A 13,611-nucleotide genomic window follows, 5' to 3' on the forward strand; every position below is an offset into this window, starting at 1 on the left:
CCCGGACGGACAAGTTTTTCACAATAGACGATTCCGCACTAGAAATAGAGGAGGTTGTTGAGTGACTGCCTTGATTTGAAGGACTGTGAAAAGTAGACAAATAAGCTGCACAGTAGGTATTCGTTCAAAGAGTGGTGATATTGCCTAACTGGGTCATGTGACAGCGTCCTTTCGGGGAGGTCACCGCCTAAGCTTAAATCAACACCCTTTATGAATAAACCTTGTGACAGATAAGAGTGTGACTGAATGAGCACAGGACCGTGAAATGAGCCTGTGACAGGATATGACTGAAGAACCCCGATAGATGGACACTTTGTTTACAATCCTGTGTGTTGTGGGAGTATTTCTGTTCGGATGCTACATAGCATATAAGTACACGAAACACGTAGTACACCGAGGAACAGACACTCCATTTAGCCTGTTAGCACCTTAGGAAGAAGGTAACGAGGTATAGTAGAGCCTAGTCTTGAGCTTACCCAATACACCACCTAAGGCAGGGGACTAACAGGAAGACAACAAGAGAAACAGGATAAGAATAAAAGATAAAATGGGGAACAGTCAGGGAAAGACACCTGAAGAAGGAGACCGGTTATGTGATATAATTGAGGATAGATATGGAAGTAGTGCAGCAAAGAACCTGGAAAAAGTATTAATCAAATCCAAAGTGCAAGATAGGCAGGCTGTGTGAATCCTTGTATATATGTCTATGAGAACCTCTGAATAAGATGAGAGATGAGTAATTGAGTAAAAAAAAAAAAAAATCAGTGAATGAGCACGTATGAATGAATCATCACACATCATTTTTGTGTCAAGAGATTTGTGACCTTTCTAGTTGTGGTGGAATCCCGGACAGATGCGTTATAGATATTTCAAATCTACATCTGAGACTGAATGAATTGAGTAATGATATAGTTCGTGTTATATGTGGCATTACATTGTAAAGTTTCCTGAATGCATTTGGCCAGAAAAAGGGCAAGGCATGGTTAATCTCATTATACAGTTATCTGCCCTTACAGTGAAATCCCGTGATTTTGAGTTTCTTTGTAGAAATTGATTTTGATAAGTCTAAAGAACTATAGAATTCTGTGAAGGACGACGCTGCATTCTGATGGGAGGGAGGGAGGATGGCGCTGCGCAGTTTCTTCTCCCTTCGCTCTTATCTCTGCTGAGTGTGAGCTGTGCTCAAAATTCTCTGTAATTCTATCCGTAAGGTACGCGCTGAAAGATTTGTGCATTTTAAAGCAACAGTACTTAATTGAAGATTGGAAGTTAAAAGTAAGATATGGTGCCTAATTTAGAAGGGAATTGTAAGTGATTGCTTGGTCATTAATGTGTTTGAACCTGCTTCTAGTTGTGTGATTGATTTGTATAGCAAATTGTGTCAAATTACAAGAGACAGAGAAGGAAGGAAGCAGTAAAACAAGTGGGACAAATATTGAAAAAGGCAAAAATACCAGAGTGTGAATGTTTGGATGTACAAAAAGGCACAGACAAGGGAAGAAAATAGCAAGTGAATAAATGATGCTTGAGAATGTGCAGCAGTGTGGAAGGTGTATTATGAATGTTTGATTGACAAAGTGTAACCAGAGACCCAGACAAAACAGATGGACTTGTAAACACTGTGGTCAGACTCAGACAAATCCAGACTGAATAGCTACTTGTGTGACCTGTGCTACTGACCTAAGAGAATTGCACTAAATCCTATCCAGACAAGATCATAAGAAGCTGACATAATAGTGTGGATAGTGGGTAGTGGGGACATTGGCCCTTGAGGAGTAAGCTGACAGTAGACATCAGACGGCCAACCCCATCAGGACCTAGAAGTGTGACTAGAATAAGAAAGATACAGGTGTATTATCCCTGGAGCCCCTCTGACCAGCTAGCTTTGCTGAAGCAGCTGCCTGCCCCTGAAGACCAACCATTCCCGTTTTACAGACACATAAAGGAAGTACAGCAGACATATAAGTGTACCTGGGCAGACCTAGAGAGGTTGGTGAGTTTAAAGGCAGGTGACGCACCAGATCATATAATTAAGACACACAGATGTGACAAAGAATCAGGCTTGGGGCATGGATGATAAATCTGCACGATCTGGGGAGACGTACTGTGAGTCACTAAGACAATGGGCTGCAGTGGAACAATCAGAGCAGTCTGTACTCCTGACTAATGTGACACAGCAAAGAGGAGAGAGAGTAGAGATGTACTTTGGACGGTTACAGCTGAAATGGGCAGACATGGGGTACATTTGCATAAACCCACTTGATGTTAGAATACTGGTGAATGCATTCATTGACGGTATGAACAAAGACTTACGAGACGCAGTACAGACAGTCAGACCTGAATGGAGATATGTAGATCCGAAAGACCTCCTTAAGGTAGCTAAAGAAATTGAGCAAACAAGGACAATAAAACGACCTGTCATGTATGCTGGAGCACAAGGAAAAAAGTGGAGACGTAATAGGGAAGGCATGTGAGATGACACTGACGTTTCTTTTGACAATCTATTCCCCACATGACATCCATGCCATACTCCTACAAGTTCAACCAAAACATCTGTCTATGGCCAGACAGCTCCGACTTGAGTGTGCTCTACTAATTCCTGAGTATGTCACTCCTCAAAAGATGTAACGTTCTGAATCCAGCCACCCTCCTGCCTGTGGATTCAGAAAAGGGGGAATTGGTGACCGTATTGGCAAGTGAGGAAGGATACTTTGACATGACGCATGAACATGTCTGCATAGAACTGATGAGTCAGGAGACAGTTGGGTTTGCACACATTCATGAAAAACCTGTTCCTAATGCAGACTTTGAGTTTCTTTTTTGTAGATGGCCCCAGATACCACCAGGATGGACGATTCTACACTGGATATGCAGTAGTATCCTCACATGAGGTAATACGAGCGGAACCACTCTCTCCTCACATGTCGGCGCAGGAGGCAGAGTTGAAGGCACTCACTGAGGCGTGTAGAGCCGCTGCAGGTAAAGTCGCTAATATTTTCACAGATTCGAAGCCCATTAAAAATGCAGTGCTGGTGGAACAATTGATGGAGGCATTGATGTTACCAGTCCAGGTTGGCATTGTCAAGGTAAAAGCACACACAAAGGTGACTCCGTGGAGGTAGAGGGCAATAGAAGGGCGAACGAGGCTGCTAAAATAGCACAAGGCGGCCTAGAGAGAGCAGTGGACGGTGGCGGGGAGTCAGCGTATTCCAGCCACATTGGGTCTAGATGTCCTGAAATCCCTCCAGCATAAAGCTGCCCAAACAGAGAAGGTACACCGGGGGAGACTGGGAGCTGAGCTGAACTCAAATGGAGTATGGGAGAATAAGGATAAAATGTGCCCACCAAAGTCCCTGTTCCCAATCATGGCGCAAGCAGCACATGGCCCCAATCACACCTCAAAAAGTCACATGTGTGCCATGGTAGATGCCTTCTGGATCGCTCCTGGCTTCAGTTACGCAGCCGCGAAACTTGTACAATCATGCCTCATCTGTGCACAGCACAACCCAGGTAAAACAGTAAAAGTCCCTAAGAAAGCGACACCTAGGCCTCTCTACCCGTTTCAGAGACGGCAGATTGACGACATACAGCTACCAAGGTAGGAGTGTATGCAAATATCCTAGTATGTGTAGATCTCTTCTCTGGTTGGCCGGAAGCCTATCCGGTAAAACGTGCAAATGCTAAAATGACTACAGACAAACTGATGAAAGAACTGATCTGCAGGTATGGTGTCCCAGAAACCACAGAAACAGATAGGGGTGCACACTTCACGGGAGAAATAAAGAGGGAAGTCATGCAGGCCCCGGGTGTACAACAAGCATTTCATACACCCTACCACCTACAGAGTTCAGGGAAGGTAGAAAGAATGAACGGGACACTAAAATTGAAAATACAGAAAACCATGGAGCAGATCCATAGACCATGGCCAGAGTGTCTCCCATTAGCATTATTCTCAGTAAGGTACACACCCACGGGGAAAGCTAAACTGTCACCCTTCGAGATACTGTTTGGAAGACCACCGAACACAGGGTTGTACTACCCACAGGTCTTAACACTCAATGTGGATAATTTGACAAGTTATGTAATCCAGTTGCAAAAGCATTTAACTCAAATGCATTCTCTAGTTTTCTCTTCCATTCCAGATCCAGATAGTGTGGAAGGAACTCACTGTCTACAACCTGGTGATTATGTATATGTCAAGAAACACTCCAGAAAGACCCTTGAACCCCGATATCAAGGACCTTACCAAGTACTCCTGACAACGCCTACTTCTGTTAAGTTGGAAGGACGACCAACCTGGATCCACGCATCACATTGCAAACTAGCCACAGGAGTTAACAAAGCATAAGAGTGCATAATGTTTTGGTTTGGTTTCGTTGCATTATCTGTAATAATGGTAGCTGCGTGGGACAGTCTAAATGCTCCAATGTCCTTGAATAATAAGTTTATACAACATCATGAAAAATTACTGAATGATTGGTCAAATGACACTCAGTCTCCAGCAGATTGCTGGATCTGCACACATTCACCAGTATCAGCCACTAGTATTCCGTTCCTTGTTATTCCTGTGCCACCCGAGGAATTATTTGCCTGGACCAGTTGTTCTGATGCACTTGCTAATAATGCCACAAATAATGTGAAGTTATGGAACACAACTGTTGGAATACCTATTGTGGGATGGGTAGGATACCCTTGGTGGCAGGGTAACCTTTCAGGGAGTAATACACACCTTCAATATCTGGCATATAAAGGGGGGGCTTGGGTACCCAGGAAAAGGACTGCTAGAAAGAAATTTACATAATATGTCATGGGAGTACTCCAATTTATTTCCCCAGGGCACTAACGAAACTTGTATTAATATTCGTGGTAATATGCCTTGTAACGAGTCCTCGGAATATAAGAAGGGAACCTCCCCTTGTGGAAACCCTGATGCAGGTTATTGTAGTCCTTTAGGACAATTTTCACCTTGGTGCATGCTCCAGAATGCATCTGCGTTCATAGATTTAGTTCATAGACTGGTACTACAACATTCAGCCCTATGGGACCTACCTAGTGACATGTACTGGGTATGTGGAGACAATGCATATAAATGGTTGCCAGTAGGGGTAAAAGGTGCTTGTACCCTGGGTCGTTTGACTCCAGCTACCTTTGTTATTCCGAATGACCAGTTGAATACTCAAAGCATACCTAAACACACGTTGTACAAAAGAGCTGCTGACAGTACACCTCGCCTCTCTGGGAGACCACATATAGTGCAGATGAGTGTGGCTAATAAAATTGTCAGCTCTATTTTTATTTATCCTATGATTACTCAAATGTGGGATAAATTGGTCAGGGCTACTGATTACTTAGATGATCAGATATGGGATATACTGGATATATTGAACACCACTGTTGCTGTCCAAAATCAGCTTATCATAGTCACTAATCAGCATACCATAGTATTAGATTATTTAACTGCAGCGCAAGGTGGTATGTGTCAAGTCATTGGACCAGCTTGCTGTCATTATATAGATCCCAACAGCATTATAAAGTTAAAATTGAAAATAGAGGATGTTCAAAAACTTAGAGATCAGTACGATAAAGACAATGATCGTACTAAAGATAGTTGGTGGTCAGACACTTTCTCCTTTCTTAATCCAGTTAATTGGTTTAAGGGTATTGGAGGCTGGATAACTGGGATTATACTAAGTTTATTACGTATTGCCGTTTGTCTCCTTATAATATATGTGTTACTGAAACTTGTTTTTTGGTGTATCTCTGTATGCAAGAAAAGATGTAGAAATAGATAAGGAAGTTTGACTGTAAACAACAAGAATTTAACTATTATTCCTTTGAGTCCTAGATTGACATCTCATTTCTGGCATGAAGGAGCGTACCCTTGCAATGATGGACGTGGCTTCAGTATCTGGGGGATGGAGAAGGTAGAAGACCTGTCTCCCTCGGGCAACCCGTCGGCCTGGGATAGTACCTGGTGAACGAGCCATTATCCGCTGTTGTTGCAGGATCCAGTGTTCCAGATTGTGGAAAATGAAGATGTCAAAGGGGGGAATGATAAGAACTGAATGAGTTAAATGAATTCTGCTGAACTTTATCTGTTCTTCGAGGAGATGTCTCAGACATCTCCCTTGTTAACCAAGGTCGAATATTTCCTTCTTATGTGATTTGTGTGGTAGGAGGACAAGTTGTTTAACTATTTTTCTTTTCTTTATTGCGCATGACTGTAAATGTCTAAATTCTTTGCTATAAAAGATGGAAGCCTAACTGATAAGCCAGAGGCGCTCAGCAGGCATCCCGAGTGGTATTATACAGCTTGTGTCTGTGTTATCCTTCTCGACGGAGCAATTGATTAGAGACATATGGTGCTTCACACCTAAGAACATCGGTCCTTCAGATGAAAGAGTAATCTGAGGGATCCCGACAGATGTTTTGGAGTTAAATAGCTTTTTTGTTCAGTGAATGTGACCTCCTAATGCTGCAAATTCCACAAATGAACATTTTCAGTTCTTTAAAAGATATCAAATGTTTAGAAATTCTACTGTGCCTAATAATTTGGAACAGTGCAATTTGAGTTTTTATTCATTTTGGAGATTATACTGTTATCATTGGGAGGTTTCTTCAATAAAATTTGATGTATACTCTAACGGGTGATGACTTTTATTAGACTGACTGTCATTTGTACTGACTATTTAGGAAAATCATAGAAAAATATCATTTGCATAATAATTTGGAACACAGTGTAGATCATTATTAATCTCATGTCCTTTGCCTTTATCTCCACTTTCTCTGTATAATTTCTACATCCAGGATTAGAATCTATGAAGCTTTCTATCCCCGATGATGATTTAGTTTTGCACTTAATCCCTTCCCACCGCGGCCAATTTTCACTTTTGCATTTTTGTTTTCCCTCCGCTTCTTTCTAGAACCATAATGCTTGGATTTATCTTTCCTCATAGACATGTTAAGGCTTGTGTTTATGTAACATGTTGTTGATTTGAGTGACACCATTCATTTTACCATACAATGTCCTGGAAAATATAAAAATCTTTCCAAGTGTTGTGAAATTGCAACAAAACAAAAAAGCTAAAAGCCGTTCTGTCATAATTTTTTGTTTTTATGTGGTTCATTGTGTTGTAAAAGGGCCTGGCAGGAAGATTCTCCGGGTCAGTACGATTGTGGTGATAACGAACTTGCCTGATTATTTTTTGATTATTATCTTAGGCTGGTTTCACATTAGCGCATTTTCAGCACGCGCACGGCCGGGGGTAGCTCCGCCCCCGATCCGGCTCTCTGCCCGGCGTGCCCGCCCCTTCCTTGTAGCGCCGCCTCCTAGCGGACAGCGGCGCCTGCGATCGGCGCACCCTATCTTTAGCATAGGGTGCGCCGATCGTGCGCAGGCCGTGCGCTAGTTGCGCTTTGACCTGCGCTGCGCACTTTTGACGGTGCGCCGTGCGCGCCAAAATCAAACTTTTCGGATTTTGGCGCGCACGGCGCACCGTCAAAAGTGCGCAACGCAGGTCAAAGCGCAACTAGCGCACGGCCTGCGCACGATCGGCGCACCCTATGCTAAAGATAGGGTGCGCCGATCGCAGGCGCCGCTGTCCGCTAGGAGGCGGCGCTACAAGGAAGGGGCGGGCACGCCGGGCAGAGAGCCGGATCGGGGGCGGAGCTACCCCCGGCCGTGCGCGCGCTGAAAATGCGCTAATGTGAAACCAGCCTTATTGATGAAAAAAAGTCTAAAATTTGTAAGACAATATAATGGATTTTTCAAACTATAAGACACACTTCTTTGAAGGTTGTCTTATAGCCCGAATGTATATTGCTGGGTGGTTTGCAGTGGTGGTGAAACGGGCCAGGTCATTTCTTCAGGAAGCCATTGGCGGCAGAAGAAGTGCGATTGTGTGGGCCCAGTGTCGACGGTCAGGCAAACCGAATGCACAAGGCTGGGTGTAAGTGGTGAGTCAGAGAAGAGTCCATTTTCTTTTCCGGTGGCAATTATCCTAACGCCGTGGGCCACCGGATTCGAGTCTATTGGATTTTGCTATGGATTTTTCCGTGCAGATTTGTCTAAATTCGCAGGTAAATCCGCATGTTAAAAGACCTGTGGTTTATCTGTGGATTAGCCTGTGGTTTTCCCCTGCGGTTTGACACCTATCATGGAGCAGGTGCCAATCAGCTGGGGAATCAGCACAAAGAAGTGACATGCTGCGGATTTAAAACCGCAGCAAATTCGCGGGGAAAATTCCGCACCGTGGGCACTGCATTTTTCATTTTGCATTGACTTAAATGGTACTGTACTTTCTGCTGCGGATCCGCAGGGTCAAATCCGCTACGGATCTGCAGCAGTATCCGCAATGTGTGCCCACACCCTTAGACAATAACATCTCTACTTTGAACTTCCATAACTGATAGTTCTCATTCTTCAGCTTAGCCACTGTGAGTTTTAGCTCTGTGCTACTCATTATGTTTAATTTGTCTTACTTGTTTGTAGAGAATTGTACTGAGGAATTCTTCTGCATTCACCAGGGTCTTTGCTGAGAGTTCTGGTGTCCTGGGTGTCTGGGGTCCTTGGTAAGTCTCTGAGATACTCTGTGTCTGGGATTCTCTGTGCCTGGGCACATAACCTGTTGCACAGCTTGTTGTATAGCTCCTTGAATACCCACAGTTGCAGTAGATCACTTCACAGAGAAGATTACGTAGGATAACAAGCTTTTACTTTTCAGAGCATGAGGTAAAGGAAAAATGCACAGTCTTACAATGCTGCATCATCAGGAAGAAGTAGGAAAACAAAACTGAAACCAACAAAAGAGACCTTTTCTCTTTCAATTCATTAAGCAAGGAAACTTTACACAACATTGCCATCTATTGTCAGATCAGCCTAAAGTCCTCCTTTACACAAATGAAGAAGTAGTCCACAACTGTTGCATATACCAACACAATATATGTCTGGGCGCTGTCACTTTAAATGATAGTCACACTATGTGGGCCGTTATCCTATACTGAACTATTCCAGCACATTATACTCCATTGTACAGATGCTGTGGCCATTTTGAAAAAGCTCAAAGTATAAGACCAGCACCATCTTTTTGAAGATTTTTGCCATCTTTCCACATAGCATAGGAGTCGTGGCCATTTTGAAGTAGTCAAAAGTATAAGACCAGCACCATTTTCTTAAAGATTTTGTTTGTATGACATTTACTGTGTGTGCGTCGCTGTCGTCTTTTTAATGCCCATAGTATGGAGAGAACACCTTTTTCTTGGAGACCATTATGACTTTATCTTTCCCATATACTGATGATGTGATCAAATGGCGACGTGCGCTGTATTGGCTGCATACAATAGACCATGCTGATAGGTTAGTAAACATACATATGACATGGATGTGGACCTCTGACCCTGCACTGATAAATTCACATTGGCTCAGCATTATAGACGCTCCAATGATGATGTCGGCCTGATGTCAGATGGGAAGGTTAGCAATAGCTTGTTTGGCCATTTTGTTTTGCATTTGCTTTGATCTCCTGATGAAGCCTGTGAGGGTGAAACATGGTGAAGAGACTCTTTCTCTATTTTAATAGCTGCTTGTTCTTTGGTCATTAGACGGTACATAATAGGGTGCAATCCCTGATGGCAGATAATGGACGGCCGTCAGCTATGTGGTTACTGATATGGAGATCTATCCACATGTAGATTACACTTGTATGACACAACCAGAGCAGCAATCTCACCGCGGGGGACATTATACAGTGATAGGACCAATAAGAAGCAGAGGGTAATTGTAATCTGCACCTAACACGTGAATCCACCAGTAACAACTAAACAACAATTTTTATAGTTGTTTGGTAAAAATGGGATTTCCGGCCTTTGGCTTTTGGGTGCAAAGTATCAGTCCATCCCTACTGATACCATTGAGTAATTGTGGTGTCACCTATAACATTAAGGCTGCAGTCACAGTGTTCTGCCCATTCTGGGCAGCTAGATATTTTTAGTGCTGTTACAACTATGCCATTAGGTGTCATAAGTTGCCCTTCTCTTTTATTCATGTGTTTGGAATTTTCTGTTCCCCAAATGGTTAATTGTTCTGAACCGCCCCTTCTTTCTACCCTGGTCAACAACATGTAACTATTCTCCAGGTCTCCTGAGTAGCTCACACCTGCTCAGCTCAGCTCTTTGTAAGGCATTGCTTATTACAAGCGGATGTCGGTAAGGATAATGCAATTATTAGTTATGCATCTCTGTTAGCAGCCATAATGCAGCCCCCCATGATGTTTGCATTGCATGCTCAGCTCCTGTGATGTTATTTCACTGCATGTTTGTTATAAGCATTCTCTAATTATGCATCCTCCGTTCAGTGAGTGTAAAGCTGACAGCCATTTGTATGTTAGTTATTTTTCTCCTGCTGCTGTGTATGTTATATTGCTCAGCTCTTATATAATGCATGATAACAGCATCCTGTATCATTGCTACTGTTGTGATAATACCCTGCATTGCTATTACCTGCCAGTATTCATATATTGTATACTGTCTTTCAGTACTGGCATGCTGTATTATCTGTCTCTTGTAGTTTTTACCTGAATCGTCCACATTTTGTACAACAATCTACTGAATCATTCATAACTGTGTTCTACTATACCATCTGTTATCATCTCCCATCGTTGTCCATATCATCCTAATAAATAATAGACATAAGCACCCATGCAGTCTTGTTTCTGGGAGTGGATCAAAGGTTAAGCTGTATGCTAGAATCCACACAGCATCATACATGGAGGAAGACAGAACACACAGCCTTGTGAAATGTCCGAGTGACATCTGATTGTTTCCCCTGATGACACAAGGACACAGAGAGACTAATGGATCTGTTCACACATCTGTGATGTCCATGAGCCTCAGATCTGGTCCTGATCTTAGAGTCGGTCATACAAGTCAGTGGGGATCTGTGAGATGCGGATACAAATCAGAGGCTTTACTTTTATTTCCGCGTCTCACAGATCTGTTCCTAGTGATTGATGTGAACATGTGACCTCCTGGGGACTTGTTATAGGCTTGTGAATACGCACATTTCTCCAATGAGAAAATATTGAAAGTAACGAGATAACACCTGAGGAAACATCGGCCGTTTCTCCCTCAGATGGACGTTTGGACGTAGCTTAGGGGATCGTTCAGACGTCAGGTTCTCACACACGCGCTTTCTCCTTGTTTTCTCATTTAGTCATGGATCAAACTCACCAATGCAAGTCTATAGGGTCCTTGATAAAATCAGGCAGCACTCGGATGCCATCCATGTATTGTCTATTTTTCATTGACAGTTTGATAGGAGAAGCTCATGAGACTTCCATCTTTTCTTCTTCCAAGAAAAACTGATGACAATCGGTACGTTCTTTGTATATGAGAAACATTACTGATGTCTGAATGATCCCTAATACTAATGAGCCATCTCCCCTTGGACAGTCGGTGTGTGAGAGGTCGTTCATTAGTATATTGTGCTCCTATGCTGCCTCCATCTTATATCACTGAGGACTGCGGCATCTTTCCAAACATTAGTAACATCACCGGGTATTGGGACATAGGGATGATTTATTTCTATGTGATATTCTTTATGAGGGGAGGAGAAAATATGAGTCCTCTTCATTTGTCCCCCTTATTAGTCTTTCTTATTTGTCCCCCTTATTAGTCTTTCTTATTTGTCCTCCTTTCTTTTTCTCCTTTCTTGTCTGCTTTATTTGTCCTCCTTCCTTTTGGGCTTCCCTTTAATGACCGTCCCTAACAGTTATAAATGGTGTGATCACTTTTCTCTGTGGTCGTTATGATTATGACAATACTAAATTTTCCATTTTTATAAAATGTGTTTTTGTGTCGCTGCTTTCAATCACCCGGAACATTTTTCTCCCTCAGACCCCGGAGCTGTATGCTCCTCGCTGTTGGGAAGACTTGCAGTTTTATTAGCGCTATGTTGGGAGACATGAATAAGCAGTGACTGTGAAGGGAGAAGCGCACAATAGGGCAGAACCCTAATATAGGAGACAGTAGACACAATAGGTTAGCTCACCTTGGGAGGTTCTGTGAAGACGCGACCACTAAAGGCTCAGATAGCCGGCTCCTGTGTCCAGAGGGAAAACTAGCAAAACAAGATAAAAACATGTTTAAAAATTGTCTGCGCTGTTGGAAAGAAGTCTCCTATTGCGATATTCATTAAATGGTTCTTTATTGTCCACTACGCATTTCAATGTCGCGCTGGCATCTTTATCAAGTAAGAACATTGTCCTGTTTGGTAATGTCGGGATACATGCAATGTTCCAATCGCTTTTTGATTTTTCCAGGGCGAACAAATAAAACATTAATTCTAACATTGTTATTAGAGAGTTTTCTACATTCTTCATTTTGTGTGATAAATAATGTTGTCTTCTGTATGATTCTTTATTTTGGTTATTTTACGCTTTGCTAAATATATTTCTAAGGAAAATATATAGATTTTGTTTTTAATTTCTATCCTTGTAAGGACTTGAACGTATTTCTGTATTGCAGTGTTACATCTTATATAGTGCTGACATATACCGCAGCGCGGTACAGAGATATTCCCCAGTCCCCGTCCTCTATGGGGCTCACAATCTTCTCATTATTCCTTCTCTATGTGTCGTCTATACACAGGGTTTATGTGGAGCTCAGCGCTGTGTCACTTCTCTATAAATCCCATTTTCAGGGCTCATCCTGTCTGGTCGTCGGATATTTCTCATTCTCTGCAGTTTTATTCTGTAAATCGAATGTCAGTTGTTGGAAATCAGTGATTAATATCCAGTAATGCTGCAAAGACCAAGATAAAGGCGGGGGAATCGGATTCTCGCCATCCTGGAGCACCTCCTGGTGGTCACTAAACTCCTCGCGCGGTAAATGTTTCCTCTATGGAAGCAGCAATCTTATACAATATTAGGATTTTTGCACTTCTTATAAATTTATTTTATTTTTCTCTATTCTGTTTTATTATGATACTGTTTGTTAACAAAGGAAGCAAAAGTGCTGAATCATCACCATAAGTTTGTGCATGCAGCTCCCATGCATTGTAGATTGTAAGTTCTCACGAGCAGGGTCATCTTATTTCGTCTTAATTTGCTTTAATGATTGTATTGTTAATGTTGTTACTTATGACTTGTGTTTTGAAACTGTTAAACTGTAAAGCGCTGCGGAATATGTTGGCGCTATATAAAGATTATTATTATTATTGCTATGCAGAATAATGTGGCTCCATATTATCAGAACACAAATCATCCTGTACAATTTAATCCTGTGATCAGGTATTACTCTGTTATTATCCTACAGATAATAAATGGTGGGAGAGGGAAGAACACAGGACAGTTAGAACATGCACATAGGGTGTAATAATGGACTGTAACCAGGGAAACATATAGATCTGCAGAGGATCTGTAACCATGGAAACACACCGGGGAAATTGATGCTACTTTAGTGGTGTGTGACAATAATTTTTTAAAATGTGAAGACTCCAAGTTGGGTCTCCATCTGGCGGGTTGCCTGTAGTGGAAGGGGCCTGTTACTGATTAATGTTTAAGCTAGAAATACTGGGCCAGGTCCTGTCCCATCCATCCATGCTGCACAATTATA

The sequence above is a fragment of the Dendrobates tinctorius genome, unplaced genomic scaffold (genome assembly GCF_039654945.1).
Source record: "Dendrobates tinctorius isolate UK_male_01 unplaced genomic scaffold, ASM3965494v1 ptg000095l, whole genome shotgun sequence".
Taxonomy (NCBI): Eukaryota; Metazoa; Chordata; class Amphibia; order Anura; family Dendrobatidae; genus Dendrobates; species Dendrobates tinctorius.